Source organism: Myotis lucifugus, unplaced genomic scaffold, assembly GCF_000147115.1.
Source record: "Myotis lucifugus unplaced genomic scaffold, Myoluc2.0 scaffold_36, whole genome shotgun sequence".
Classification (NCBI taxonomy): Eukaryota; Metazoa; Chordata; class Mammalia; order Chiroptera; family Vespertilionidae; genus Myotis; species Myotis lucifugus.
This window is the reverse complement of record NW_005871084.1, coordinates 4,573,535-4,584,463: the sequence shown is the minus strand read 5'-3', so window position 1 is coordinate 4,584,463 and position 10,929 is coordinate 4,573,535. Positions and strand designations below refer to the sequence as shown.

Genomic DNA, 10,929 nt, shown 5'->3' with positions numbered 1-10,929 from the left:
AATTAAAAAAACAAAAAACATTTCCTAACATCTGAATGAATACTGCTTTTTCCTTTTAATTTTTAGTTAATGACCAAATTAATTTGTAGAATCTGGAAAATTTAGTTAAGATCTATGATGGAGAAATAAATTCACTTTAGAATATGTTGAAATAAAAAGATATAAGCCAGAAATTCAGTTTTAAAATAACATGGAAGGGTGCAACAAGTCTTACTAAAGCAAGAGAGAGAAACCTTCTATCTCTCCCTATCTTCCTCATAAAACTAAGTATGGCATCTTCTATGAGGACTTGTTTTCTAATCATAACAGTTATGTCGAATCTTTTCAGAGGTTTCTCAGTAATTCCATGAAACACCAGTGCATGAAGGAATTCTTGGACAACAAGCTGCCAGGCACAATAGCAAGGGTTGGAGACAAAAAATCAGAAATTAAGATTCTAAGCATTGGCAGAGGTGTAGGTGAAATTGATCTTCAAATTTTCTATAAGGTGCAGCCTCAATACCAAGGAATTCATATCAAAAATGAAGTTGTTGAACCAAGTGTTGAGCAAATTTCAAGTACAAAGAGTTTGTAGCTAAGTCATCAAACCTCGAGAACATAAAGTTTGCTTGGCATGAGGAGACATCATCTGAATCTCAAAATAGAATAATGGAGAAAAAAGAACTTCAGAAGTGAGACTTTGTTTATATGATTCAGATGCTGTATTATATAAAAGGCATCCCAGCTACTCTGAAATTTTTCCATAGTCTCTTAGCTACCAATGCAAAAATTTTTATTATTCTTGTGTCAGGAAGCAGTGCCTGGGACAAGCTATGGAAAAAGTACAGATTCCTCTTACCCTGGGATGACCTCTGACAGTATGTCACATCGACTGATCTCACTCAGTGGACAAGTTGGTGATTAAGTATGAGTGTTATGACCTTCTGTCCACCATGGACACATCTGATTGTTTTATTGATGGCAATGAAAATGGAGACCCACTTTGGAATTTTTTGACAGAAACCTGCAACATTAATACAACAGCACCACCTAATCTCAAAGCAGAAATTATGAACAAGAGCTTGAATTCAGTGTAAAGAAGGAAGGAAAGCTCCTTTTATTTTATTTTTATTTTTTAAAAATATATCTTTATTGATTTCAGAGAGAAAGGAAGAGGGAGAGAGAGGTAGAAACATTAATGATGAGAATCATTGATCGGCTGCCTCCTGCATGATTGGGGATTGAGCCCGCAACCTGGGCATGTGCCCTGTCTGGGAATCAAACCATGACCTCCTTAGGTCAACGCTCAACCACTGAACCACTGCAGTTGGGCAAGAAAAATCCTTTTAATAATAGTCTTAGTTGAGGCACAAGTATCAATCATGAGAATGTATTCAAAAATTATATTTTAAACAATGTTGATTATTTCTGTATTAAAATTACAAATATATAAAATAAATAGAGCATTGTCTCTTATATTTAAAATCTAGGAAATTCCAAGACATTCTTGGACTGCCATGTACAATTCTATATGATATTGCTAGTCTTATCCCATCCCTTTTCCAGGTAAAGAGACCACATGCTGGCTAAATACCACCTAAGCTAGAAAATGAGGCAACTAAGTTTCACTGGCTTACTGAAAATAAAGTCCTTTCCATTTGTTGATTGCACTGGAATTTCCTAGAACACCAATGAAGTACATACTATGGATTCTTTAAATACTAGTAACGACCATGTTTATTGATACTTTGGTGGGGGAGAGTAAGAGAGAGAGTGCTTACAAGACAGGAGATGAGACTCAAGGCTTTCAAAGAATAAATTTATCTGTATAGGAAAATAATAAAGGAATTAGAGCATGAATCAAAGATCAAAATATTCAGGAAGCATAGATATCTAGCCAGGTATCTGTCTTTATTGATCTGTTACATATACTCACACACCCACTAGATTCCCGGTGCACAAAAATTTGTGCACTCGGGTGGGTCCCTCAGCCCGGCCTGTGCCCTCTCGCAGTCTGGGGCCCCTCGGGGGCCCCTTCCCCTGTCTGCTGGCACCAGTTTTCCTCTGGTGCCCGGAACCCAGGCCTTCGTTCTTCGCTGGGAGGGGCCGGCCCTACAGGAGAGGGGCTTAGCTCCTCGATCGCCATACGCGGGCCCCGGGGGCATGGCGGAGGCCGACGCAGCGGGCTTCTCTCTTTGCTCTTCGCTTGCCACGCCGGCCTTCGCTTGCCGCTCCTGCCCGGAGCCAGCCGGCTTCGCTCCATTGCTTGGCGCCTACATATCAAATTAACCGCCATCTTTGTTGGTAGTTAATTTGCATATCACCCAGATTAGCCAATGGGAACGCACGGAAAGGACCAGTCCACTCCCCTTTTTGTCTTTTATTGATCGAAACTATATATATATATATATATATATATATATATATATATAGTAAGTTGATGGAGAAGGAAAAGAAGTCAAGCAATGGCAAATCCATCTGATTTCAAGAAAAAAAGGAGTACTTGACAGGTGAGGAAACCAAATTAGATTAAATGGTGCTTAAAGAAATAATGTGAATAATTAAGTGCTTTTAATACATTGTATGCGGGAAACGTATTTATACGTTTTACGTTGACTGTAAGAAGAGCCACCTATTAGCGCGTGATAAAAACTACCTGCAAACAATGTATTAAGAACTGTTTCCAGAGCAGGAAGAGCTACACTCTGAGATTAAAGGATGTGAAGAAAGACAGGAGAAAGACCAAAGAAGTAAAGCAGTTAATGGCAAAGAAACCTTCAACCTCTGATGTTCCATGAGGTGAGGGTCAGCTGGGCCTTTTCATCCTGACTCAGGCTTTTTATGATTCTCCTGGTCATCCCACTGTTTTCACTGGTTAAGCCCAGCTCACTTCCTGAAGTCAAGCCCGGATAGTCCTGGCAGACAAGTATAATCATTAAGAGATAATAACCTAAAAGGGTCTGAGTGTGTAAAGGTGTGAGTGAGTGTGTGTGTGTGTTAAAGAAGCCAGTTAGTTTCCTGCCTTTCAAAGAACATCATTGATAGTATCTTTTGAAATATTATTTACTTGCAGCTCAAAGTTAGCAGTATGATCAAGTTCTTAGGGATGGAAAACAATTCTAACTTAGAATGGATTCTTTCTACATTTTTGTTAAGCCTAGGTGAACAAATGTGCGAAGTTCATTATGGCACATGGGAGAGTAGAGAGATGACCAATAGAGAAAAGAGTAGAAGGCAGGTACTAAACTTGATTTCATTGACGTTTTGAAAGCCAATTACAGAATTAGTAGGAGAATTCTGCCTACTGGAAGACTTGGCAATATCAAAGAGTGTTAAACAGGTTTCTAAGCACTTTTACAGATCCTTATGTGGCAAAAGACAGATGACTGATGTTGGTCTTAGGGAAAGGACAAGGAACAGTGCCAAAAGAGGGCTTCCTAATGCCGTGACCCTTTAATACAGTTCCTCATGTTGTGGTGACCCCCAACCATAAAATTATTTTCGTTGCTACTTCATAACTGTAATTTTGCTACTGTTATGAATCGTAATGTAAATATCTGGTATGCTATATGTGTTTTCTGATGGTCGCGACCCACAGGTTGAGAACCGCTGGTTTAGACTGAGAACAACCTTTGGGTCCAATAGAGTTTTTTCTTAAGATCATTGGAAGCTGTGCATACCAGCCAAGTTACTGTTATGTATGAAGAGTCTACACAAAAGTGAAAGGCATCCATTTTTACTCTCGGTGGTGGAGAGGAAATCATTACAGGAGTAAGAGGCATGTCATAGCCCTTATCATATTGTGGATTTTAGAAATTTTTTTAGAGGGGGAAAAACCAGGGAGACATAGTTGCCTCCTTTAAGGCTGGTAGATTATAAAGGTGAAAAGAAATACCAGGTAGCCTAAATCCCACATTGACATATGCAGACAGTGTCCCCCTGGTAATGAGAAAAAAAGTCAGTATTTGAAATGTAAGAATTATGCTGGGAAAATTGACTGTGTCATCTACAAACAAAGGGAAAAATCCTAAAATGTAAGAAAATGGAAAATATTGAAAATGCATTCAATGGGGACAAGGACAGTACAAGTTTGGGCAAGTGGTTTAGAGTGACAAAAGAAGCAAAATGAAATAGAAATGGAAATAAAAATATAGGAAAAGTACATATTGGACATCTTGCCGGAAGCCGGTCCATCCTTACTGCTTGACACAGTCGCTGCAGGGAAGAAACATCCGCACAGCATATGTTTCAAGGGACCTGGCATATATGGCATACTGTTCTTAATATGTTTGCTCCCCTTCTTAGCGCTGTGTGTTTTAACCAAGGTCACCTCTCCAAGAAAGGTTGTTTCCCCAGGTGGGGATTTTTTCCCTGGAGTTAGGGATTAACAGGACTAAGGAAGGGAATACATCCGTAAAACCCCCTAGTGTTACAGAAATACCATGTACTACTTATGAAGAACTTGGACTAAGACTGTTGGCAATAAATTTGGGACTTGTTGGGCCCACATTCCCAGGGGTCTGCCCACCAGGGAAAGCACCAAAGCCTATACCCCTGGAGACTCACCGACATAGGGCAGTCCCAGGGAAGGCAAGCAGCGAGGCTGGGAGGACATAACCTTTACTGGGTAGGATAATCTCCTTGAGTCACTTCCTTGTAGCTTATCAGTAGAGCAGTAACCTTGGAATAGCCCTTATAATGGAACACAGAGATTAACCTAGACAGGATTAAACTCAACAGAACTAGATTAACAAACGCCCTAACCTTTGGAATAGAGTGGATAGGATTAAAATCAACTGGTATAAATACAGATGTAACAGGACAATAAAGACAGAACCTGGCTAGAGAACTTTGCTATGCTGATCAACTGAACGCTGTCTCCATGTCATTCCTTCTTTGCCGACTCTGTCCACACCTTTGGGAACCCCTGGACCTGCTGGAGCTGGACCCCAACAACATCTAGAAGTCATTATTAGGGAACACAGGTTACATTTGGTTTGTTGATAATTTTATGTTGAGTCCTATGGAAAATCTGGTCAAATTCAATTGACACATTTTGCTATAGGCTATAAGTAATGGTGAGTTGGGACTGGATTCTGTATGATTCTCTGTGAGGAGAGTGGGATGTGATAACTAGGGAGCAAGCTTCTTATTTTACCTGCCTGATGGAAAGGAATGTCTGTAGGAGAACAAATGTTCTGGAAAGCAGGAAGAGACAGGTGACTAGACTAGAGGGATATGGTGAGGGAGATGATGGAATGGGGGGATAAAGGCTGAATTTCTTACAGGAAAAACCAGCAAAGTTTCACAAAAAAAAGTGCCAAAGAAGGTTCATACTTATAAAACAGAAATTGAGGGATTTAGAGTGAGAAGATTCATATCATCCTTAAAAAGCTTCACGAAATAGAAAAGCTAGGGCAAACTGTCAAAGTCATGTGTGATGTTTTATACAGCAGGTTCCTGCAGAAAGCCAATGTAATATCCCTGAGACGAATCCATTGGCCCAGGAAAAGCATTGGGAGGAAGTGATAACACATTTCATCTCCCCAAATATTGGGCAGCAAAATACTTTTTGGAGTCAAGCAGACAAAATTATCAGGGAAAGAAGAGGCAAGTAGAAGCAACCAAAGAAGATTTTTTTTTTCCAAGAGAAAGCACAAAAGCAAGATTTGAGGTGATAAGGTCTCTTTAGCCTGGTATAGTTAAGTGTGGGAGACTAAGTGGTTTATAGTACTCCAAAAGTACTAGTAGGATGGACAAAATAGAAAAATAAAGATAAAACAAGTGATGAATTAAATAAAATGGAATATGAACATATTGAATTTGTAAGAAATTGGTATGGCATATTTCTAGAAATATAGTTTTGGGAAAATATACATCTGTAAATTGTATATGAATTATTTTTATAACTTATTCAGTGATAAGAAATTAAGGGAGGTATTTAAATAAAAATCTTATAAACACAAGGAATCCTTTAATATTGGAATTAATAGGATTCTAGTCATCCTGTATGGATCTCTACATGAGAACATTCCTGTGATTAGAGAGGCTTGAAAGTAAGATTTTCTAATCACAATTTTAATTAGGCTTCTCTGAAGGCTCGGGTATGCTCTGGGTGGCTGGAGATGCAGAATGCCAGCCTGGAGACTCCAGGAACCTGTCAAAGTTAGACATAAATAGAAAAAAATGAGTGACCATTTCTATAACTCATACTGTATCTATGTCAGGCCAAAATAACAAACAACAACAAAATCCTGTCAAGCAGTTTTTTCAGATGAGACCCAGTCCTTGGTTGACTAATTTCTTTTCCCCATGAGAACTGGCCAAATCTTTAAGTACCATATAGAGAATAGTTTTGGAAATGTGCTCTTGTGGTTGGATTATGCCAAAAAAAACACTAGAAAGTCCTTTAATTAATATAGTGACTAGAAATGCATATAGAGAAAAGCCCTGGGCTGCAGTTTGGACAGCTGTTTATTAGAGTAGCTAGTAATTGAAACTAGAGCAGCACAGGAAGACACTGTCTCCAGGACGGGCCTCCGGTAATGTGAACACCAGTCGACTGATATGTTTGTGACTTCTGGTGGGTGCAGGGGACAACTAGGCAGCCTGCTCCAGTGGGGCGAGCAGGCACGTCACTAAGCCAGCACTTCTCTCCAAGCCTGCAGAGCTCCAGGCCAGCAAGACGTAGGACAGGCTGACTAGCTCGCTGGAAGAGTCCTGGGCTGCTTACCCTGTGCCAGCTGTTGGCTGCACCATGTCGCTGGTCTCAGGGCTGTTCAGAAATGGGGACACCTCTTACCACACCAGCTGGCGGGCTGCTGAGTCAGGCTGCAGCAGGAAGTGCACACGCAGCATGCCACAGCATTGTGTGCGGTCATGGTGGAGAATGTGAACTTGTGAATTCCTGCGACAGCGCTTTCCTTCACCTTTGTGTGAATGACAGGCCAGGGCCTGTGGGGTCCTGGGAAGCATGTCCAGTCTCATTCAAACCACCAGGTGCCTGTTTCAGTTGGACTTTGTCACCTGTATTGTTCTTCCTGGAACAAGCCACATCCTGTTTGTTTGTTTTTTGTTTGTTTTAAAGAGAGAAACAGAAAAAAGAGAAACTGGAAGAAAAATAGTCCTTTCAATAACCTGAGGTTCAACATTGAAATGCAAGGATGGTAGCAATAACTACAGAGGTCCACAGAAATCAAATTTTCATATACTCCTCCAAAAGAGTAACCGTTCAAAATCCTCTTGTGCATCTTTTCAGGATATAGGATTTGGGGCGTTCAGATAAAAGAGTGGCCAACCTTTAAAAATAAAGGATCACTGCGATAGGGAGAGGAGAAACAACAAGTAATGAGTATGATTAAAATATTAGTTAATATTTTTTACTCTGTCCCCTTGAAATATTGCCAATTGGTACACCTGTCTTGCCGGTGCGGCAGATGAATGGGATGTTCCAACACCCATCACTGCCCAGCAATCCCTGCCCTACATTGTTTGCGTTCTGTCTCAGAGAGCCAGGCAAGGATTTTTCATTAAATGCATCATTTACAGCTCACTGCAGTGGTTCCACAAAGTCAATACACATCTTTAACAGAAAGCAAAGAATGAAGCATGTGAAAGCAAAAGCGAGACAGAGTATGAACCCAGCAACTGTCAGGAGTCCTGGGCGTGCATTCCATCCATCCCGGGCTCACTGCCAGCAGCTTTGACTGCAGGCGAAGAGGAAGGGTGTGTGTCCTCATATCTGTCTACCCGATCCGGGTTCCTCCAAGTGGGGCTAGGCATCTGGGAGCAGAGCGGGAAATAGTGGGCAAGTATAATTTTGGGGGAAGTTAAGAGACCAGCTGGGATATACTCATTATATTCTAATCCCTAAAGGAACAGGAAATATTATGTTGAAATGGTGTAAAGTGACCATGAATGGGCATCCTCTTTCCCAGCAACTCTTGAAACCCACTGGAAGAGGAAACAGAATGAAGTTCTCTCCTCAGTAATCCTTTGGGCACCAGGCCATGAATATTGGTAATGGTAGGCTGATGTTTTATGAGAGAAGTTGCCTTAACTGGTCACAGATCTCTAAAATGATGCCATGTATACATTAGTAACTCAGGTGGTAATTCACTTATTTCACAGTTTCTAAACCCATACTATGTGTCGGACACTGTGAAATAAGAGGGATAAAAACAAATAAATAATAAGAAACAGTCACTTTCCTCAAGAACTTTAAAGTCGATCTAGCCAGCTATCATAAGGCTAAAACCATAGAAGGCCCTTGTCAAGAATACCTGACAAATACCTGAATTAAGGTTAATGTAGTTCTGTTTACAACAGCATAGTTATTTTAGTAACAGGAAGTTTAATTCATCAAGAAATTCACATTTTAATAGAAGCAAAAACTCACTTGGGATTATTATTATTTTGCTTTATATAGACTGGTCTGTATATAAAAATAAAACCAACAGTATGCTTCTATAAAAAATTAAAATATTTGTATGTCTTAAATGTACTGTGTTATTAATGTAGCAGGCTAAATAAATTAGCCATGTATTCAAGGAGCTTTGTCTTGAAGGAGCTCTTCATGGAAAATTGTCCATAAACCTTGAGTAAATTTATACATTTTTTTAGCCTTTTCAATTTTTGTTTCCTTTGATTGCTTCAGAATCTGTGCTTGTGAAGGAATCTTGAAAATGTCTATTAGGAAAAAATACATCCTAGGAGACTTTATTTTCAGATAGTTCCCCCCCCCTCCTTTTTTTCAACGGCTTTTGGTGGTTTAGCCAACAGTGTGAATGAACAAACCCATGGAGTGTTTATGAAGAAAGCAAGGATATCAGGAGAGCATTATTTTAGAATAAAAATTCTTCATCAGCACAGACTTTTTTGACTGGGTTCCAGTGCCAGCAGCCAAGGTCTCAACAAATCTCTAGGAGAAATTGAGTTTTACAGGTGCTTCAGTGCTCTCTGTGGGTTTCTAAGAATTCACTAGAAAGTTGAGGGAGCACTCTGGTGAGCAGCCCTTCTGAGCTGAAACAAAAAACAAAGGAGTTAGGATTTACAGGGGGATTCTGGCTGCTGGCTGCCTTGCCTTTTTAGTGTGCATCTTTATACTCTTTTGTGTTTGGGGCCTCAAAAATGGTTAAAACAACTAGCTTTGAGCTGGCAAGCATGCCAGCTTGGCATAACCCAGCACCATTTAAATGTCTGCACTTGCCGAAGCAGATCCAAATGTTTTTTTGTGAAAGGATTTCCTATTTGGATATAGATTTTTTTAGAGTATTATTTTTTCCTTCTGCTTTTTATAATTGTTTGGTTACAAGTCTATTATTTTCCCTGTACCTGCAGTCTGTGGTGGAAGATGGAAACGAGTGTGATTGAAGGTGAAGAGAAGGGCAAGGGGAAGTAGAATTGGATTATTCTATGAAAGTCAAGGGAAAAATAGCAGGGTTGATGTGGTTTGTAGAACTGCTTAGAATAATTGTCTAATGTCTTCTGAGATTCAAATATGGCTTTTAGATTTTGTTTGTTTGTCATTTGGCTTAAAACATCCAAAGCAGAATTTCATTTCTGTGTTTCTTAAATATGAAATGCTGAAATCCACTGAAGCCTAGAACTGCTCTGCTGTCACTAAATTATGTATTTCTCATTTGGAAAACTTCCTAAGTTGACTATAAATAAATTAACTCTAGTTGTGAATAAATGAAGACATTTTTTGTTGATATTCTCTAGATGCCTAATAGGTTTCAGGATTTTAGTGACTATTTCTAAGGTATAAAAGTTTACATGCAAAACATTTTATACACTTAAATTAATTTTATCTTTTCAAGTTAGGCATTTTAGTCTCAATAACATTATGGACTTTTCCTGCATTACTAAAACTTATGCATATTTCACACACATGCAAAGTTTAAAATGTAAAAATGGTATACAAGTAACAGTAACAAGTATAAGATTATTGCCAGATTTATAATAGGAACTTAATAAATATCTGTTGAATGAATTAATAAATGATAATGACTGACATTTTCAAGTATTAAATATGTGACAGTCACTGTGCTAAAGATACTTTTTAAAAATATTTTTTATTGCCCTAGCCGGTTTGGCTCACTGGATAGAGCGTCGGCCTGGGGACTGAAGAGTCCCGGGTTCGATTCCGGTCAAGGGCATGTACCTTGGTTGCAGGCACATCCCCAGTAGGAGGTGTGCAGGAGGCAGCTGATCGATGCTTCTCTCTCATCGATGTTTCTAACTCTCTATCCCTCTCCCTTCCTCTCTGTAAAAAATCAATAAAATATATTTTTTTAAAAAAATATTTTTTATTGAGTTTTAGACAGATAGGAAGGGAGAGAGAGAGAGAAAAATCGACGTGGGAGCCAAACAGTGATTGGCTGCCTCTTGGGGATGGAGCCTGCAACCTGGGCATGTACCTTGACTGGGAATCGAACAGGCAACTTTTCAGTGCAGGGGATGATACCCAACCAACTGAGCCACACTGGTCAGGGAACTAAATACCTTTTGAGAACAACTTTATTGAGATGTTATTCTCATATTTACAATTCAGTGGTTTTTAGTATATTCACAGATATGTGAATCCATCATCAGAGTCAATTTTAGAACTTGTTGTCGCCTGAAAAGAAACCTCATCTCCTTTAGCTATACCCCTCTTCTTCTTCCATCCCCACCTCCAGCCCTGAGCAACCTCTAAGCTACATTCTGTCTTATAGATTCCTCTTTCTGGACTTTACTATGAATTGAATCAGAGAGTATGTGGTCTTTGTGGTTGGTGTCTTTCACTTAGCGTAATGTTTTCAAGACTCATCTAAATTGTACCAGGTGTCAGTACTTTGTGCTAAGTATCTCATACACAATTAATTACAACAGCCTTCTGAGGTGAGTTCTGTTGTATTTCCATTTGACATATGAACAGAGTAAGCCTCCCAGTAAGTAAGTGACTTG

At 39.5% G+C, this 10,929-nt stretch overlaps 1 pseudogene; it reads left to right on the top strand.

Annotated features, from left to right (window-relative positions):
* The first annotated feature begins 269 nt into the window (after positions 1–269).
* On the top strand, positions 270–1,093 carry LOC102441808 (annotated as a pseudogene).
* Positions 1,094–10,929: the final 9,836 nt, after the last annotated feature.